Below are 5,227 nucleotides of genomic sequence, written 5' to 3'. Positions count from 1 at the left end.
ACCTCATTTGGAGTGAAATCATGAGGATAAACTTTCTTAGCAAGAGAACAAATATTGTCTATATCAAATGATTTGAACTCATCAATTAGATCCAATACCGAGCTCAAAGTAAAGAGTTACACAGTTTGCTCAGAGAATCTACTATTTAACTTCATCAATTGAAAATCTATTACAGCATTAAATATATCAAAGTGATAATGATGTTCAACTGTAACATAAACTTTTTGTTAACAAGAACCCTTGTACCTTTCATATAACAATCACTCATATCAAGCATAGTAATATCATATTTTTCACAAAAGGATACCATACTTCTAATAAAATCATCCCATCAACTATCTTGAAACTCTTGCAAAAGTCTTTTTGTATTTGAGACATAATTCAAATCATTCGAGATGTCCAATGATTTTGTCTGTAATGCTTGACAAAGACTATAAGAAATTCCAAGAAATTTATTCAATAAAAGCAAAATAAAAAAATAAAAAAACTTAAAGGATTTCACCTCCCTATATGCACTTTTAGCTTCTCCACGCATATGTCGACTAAATTCATCATTAATCATCTTTCTTAAAACGTCAAGAGTTGCACCAAAGAACTCAATAAACCTACTAACTGAAGTAAAATGTGAGCTCCAACGTGTATTTCCAGCCCTTGTAAAGTTCTAACTTGATTCATTGTTGTATTAGTCTCAAGTTCTTCAAAGTATTCAAATCTATAATTTCTTTTTCACTAGTAGATTTTAACTCAAAATAACATTTGGAAGAAGCACTAGGAAAGTTAATGATAGAATTCAACTCTTTAGAAAAAAAAAAAATAACCATACCTCTTGCACTTCTGTAGATACTGCAACTAATACGACTTTGTAATCGATGAGCAAAACAATGTACATAGTAAGCATACGAACAATCATTGAGAAATAAATATCGCAATTCATTCCATTTACCTATCATATTACTAGCACCATCATACCCTTGACCTCTTAAAACTTTTAATAAAAGATTGCATTGAGCAAGCACACTGCATATCTCATTTTTTAAACTCAATGCCTTTGTTTCATCTACATTCACAATTTCAAAGAAACATTCTCAAATAAAACCATCACAATCAACATATTTCAAAATAATAGCCATTTGTTCTTTGTGAGATTCATCTAGTGCCTCATCAACTATGATACAAAATTTAGTATCAACTTCATCTTGAATCTTGTGCTGTACTTTATTAGCAATAATGTTCAATAACTTCTTTTGAATCTTAGTTGCTATGTATTGGACATTTTTAGGAGCATTTTCTAACAAATTTTATTAATCTCCTCATTCATTTTTGCTAACAACTTAATTAATTCAATAAAATTTCCATGATTAAGAGAATTAACCAACTCATCATGACCTCTAAAAGCACATGCTTGTTTTGTTAACCACTTGGTAGCTACTATCAAGGTTTTAAGTCATAGTCTATTCTCCAAAACGTGTTGTGAAGATTGTACAATTGTTCTCTTATCAATATGTTTGGATGGATCCTTTAAATTGCTTTATTTTGACATGGCATCATTGTAAGAAGAACCATCACTTGCTTCATGTTTAGCAAAATGACATGTTTTTTCACAACCAACGTACTTCCAATTTTGAACCCCATCAATAATAAATGCATCATCCTTAGATGGCTTCTCATGAAAAATATAGCACGGAAGACAAAATGCTTTGTTTTTTTTAAAGGAACCAATAAAATTGGTTCTTCGGCTTAGTCGATGGACACTTTAGGAAAGAATGAATGGATAGTTTTCCTCAGTTTGAATTTGTTGTTTGACATTATAACCTATTATAACAACATGTAACTGTGTAAGAATCAAGAAATCATTAAATTGTTATAAGCTATATATTCTACTAATTTTAAATATATTTAAAGTCATAAAATCAAAAACTGAATGTTAAAAACTTATACAAGACAATATATAGTTAATATTGTTACTAATGACTATCAAATTTTTGAAATAAAAAATTGTAAAATCTTAGAATAGTGAGAAAAAAATTAATAGATAAGCAGTGAGATTTCAGTTAATTTAATCAAATGGGGAAGTTCAATAAACAAATTTGTTTGTTTATTAGCAACCACCTATTAGAATAATAAATTAAAATAGAATGTGATTCCTACCTAGTTAAAAGTAAAGTAGAGGACCCACCACAGCCACGGAAGCGGAAGATTTTATTGTTGTTGCTGGATGGACGTAAAAGTAAGAAACAGAGAAAGGTAAAGAGAAATAGGTAAAATTATTTCGATAATTTTTAATAACTTTTTTAATCTTTTTTGGCTTGACCAAGCTGTAGGTCCGCCGTTATGTAAAATCAGAGGAAGATTTGAGTTACAATCACAACCACTAGTAAATGTTCTTTTATTTTACTGTTCTTTTATCTTTTGCATTATTGTTTCTAATGATATGATCATTGTTTGCTTTTTCTTTTAACTGTTTGCTTTTTTTTTCCTTACTTTTGAATTATTGAGCTACAAGCTTTACATGTCATTTGACAAATACACCACCCCATTTACAGCTGTGTATCATTGTATCTGTCACTAAGATATTTAAATACAAGGTTTTTTTTAAATACTCACAAATTGTCTCTTGAAGATTATTCCAATGGCAGCTAGTTCGAGTAGATAATTCAAGAATGTTTGTAAGCTTTTTGGGTTTTACTTTAGGAAATACAAAGAGTTCATTCATGTAGCTATAGACCTTGGTCATGTCATACTTGAGAGAAAAATACACCTTATATATGAAAGAGTTGACTGAGGGTTATCAACGCTTGTTTGAGATACTGTTTTTATTAGAAAAAACCAAATGTTAAGCATTATCCCACAAGCCTTAAAACTTTGGGATGCCTACCTAGCCCACTAATTAGAGAGGAGTTAGTCGTCCTAGGTATGCAAGAAAAAATATCTGAAATGTCAAATCATGTTGAGGGTTTCATTTTTTTGCCACGAGATCTTGTAACTTTAAAAGTGCTAATTAATTTGCATTTTGAGCTCATTTGAACATTCATAAAAATCCCATCAGTTTGTTAAATGTTATCAAGTTTTATGATGGCTTGATAGCATTTCTTAACCGTGCAATTAATAATCATTTCATTCCAGCCTTAGCAAAAAAACTTTATTTGTGCTCCTACTGCTAATAAGTTGCTTGATCTTTTACAAGTCTATAAATCAGAGTCAAACCCCAAGATACTGACAGTGGATTAGTTAATTAATGATGATAACAGTAGCCCTAATAAGAAGTGCAAATTAACTTTAACTTTTCGTTTGTAGATATTTTCTTGCAGTGGTTAGGTAATGTCTTCTAAACTCTACTTCTTTCCTTTAAGACATTGAGGACAATGTTTCGTTTAGTTTGGGGGGAGAGAATAGTTGAGAGTTGTGGAATGTCTTAATTCTAAAGATGTTTTTACTAACTTTGGATAAATATGAGTCGAAGATGTTAGATATGGAATGTCTTAGTTCTAAAGATGTTTTTACTAACTTTGGATAAATATGAGTCGAAGATAGTTAGATATGGAATGTAGTGACTTTAGAAACACATCTTCTTAGTATTTATGATATTTTCTTTGTCAAGAAAATAAAAACTTACAAAAAAAAATTCCTTTGAATGTTTTCTTGTCATCTTCCTTTAAACATTTAGAAGTAGTTCATTTATGATCTCTTCAATTTTTTCTTTATTATGTTTTCTTCGCCCTTTTGCGTGTATAGCTTTCAAGTACTTAATGTTGAGGACAATGCTTAGAAAAGTTTTGGGGCCGAGGTTTTTTTTTTTAAAAAAAAACCTCCCAAGAAATTTTGTGCGATTTTTTGACATTTGATGATATGATGACTTCTAAATCTTAGTGTTTGTATTATCTTTAGCTTTAAGTTACACTATGTTTGCCACTTTACATGTTGATGTTGGTAACAAGTGTGAATTGAAAGATTTGATGAGTGAAATTGATTAAGCTAATTGAAGGAATGTACATGTAATAGTAAGTTGCAAGTAAGTTTTTGAGCCTATTATTCTTGGAGAGTAACATGTTTGCTTATTCAACTTACTAGTTTATTATATAAGATCTCTATTTTTTTAAGTCAACCAATCAAAAAAATAGAAAATAAAAAAGAGAGCAGTAGACCTCTAAAAGATAAATGGAAGGGTCATCTTTGATCCATTTGAGCTTTTTTCTAGCCATCCCCATTGTGAAGTATCCACAATTAACTATTTTGAGCTTATACCAAAAAAATATTTTTTTTTTCTTGTTAACCTATCATCCTCACTCAATTTGGAGTTTTATCCTATATTTTATATTTTCCATCATCAATTCATGTTTGAGAAAGCTATGAATGATGATTTTATTTGGAAAATTGGTGCAAAAAAAAAAAGCGCGATTGAAAAAAAATTAAATGAAAAAAGAGAAGAAAAGTGAAGGAAAATATAAAGCACCTTGCTATTCCCAAAAGATCTCCATTTTTCTTAAATATATATTTTGTTTTTCCCATTATCCCTTTATTTTTAACCATGTCCCTAGCCTACATCACAACCTAGCAAAAGTACTTCTTGATTTTAGAGAACTATAGTCTAAAGTAAAAATTGATAATATGAACTAAAAGATGCAATGATAGTTAAAAATGAATACAAATAATATTATCGATTTGACTAGCAATTCATTTAACTTAAGATCACTTTTTTCTGAGCTATGGATATTATTCTTTCGTCTTGGTGAGAGTGTGTGATATTGTTTCTCTATTTTATTTTCTCAACCTATCACTCCTTGGATTGACTATTTTTATTGGGTGTATTTTCTTTTGAGAGTGTCATTCTTAGCCGTGAGATTTTGAAGCTTGACATGTCGTTATTGAAAAGTGGCTTAATTAATGTAGTTTTGATTATTGATCATTTTACATGAGTTTACTTGACTGATTTGTGTGAATGGCTGATGTGGGAGTGATTTTCTTTAAGACGGGATAATGCTTATACTTTTATTTGATTGTTGTCATTAATCTAATCAAAGATGTGAGCACAATTGCAAAAAAAAAAAGGAGATTTCAATTTGCGTTTGAAATTTGCTAGATTTTTATCGCTTAAATTACTAGAGTGTAGCAATAAGCTGGTTGAGGGATGTGATTGGCATGAAAAAATGTACATTTAATCACGTAAAAATTACCATTTATTCACTTACAGTTTGTAATTAATACGCTCCATAAATTATATATTATCTTA

The sequence above is a fragment of the Citrus clementina genome, unplaced genomic scaffold (assembly GCF_000493195.1).
Source record: "Citrus clementina cultivar Clemenules unplaced genomic scaffold, Citrus_clementina_v1.0 scaffold_3, whole genome shotgun sequence".
NCBI classification, from domain to species: Eukaryota; Viridiplantae; Streptophyta; class Magnoliopsida; order Sapindales; family Rutaceae; genus Citrus; species Citrus x clementina.
Note: the sequence above shows the minus strand (reverse complement) of the source record.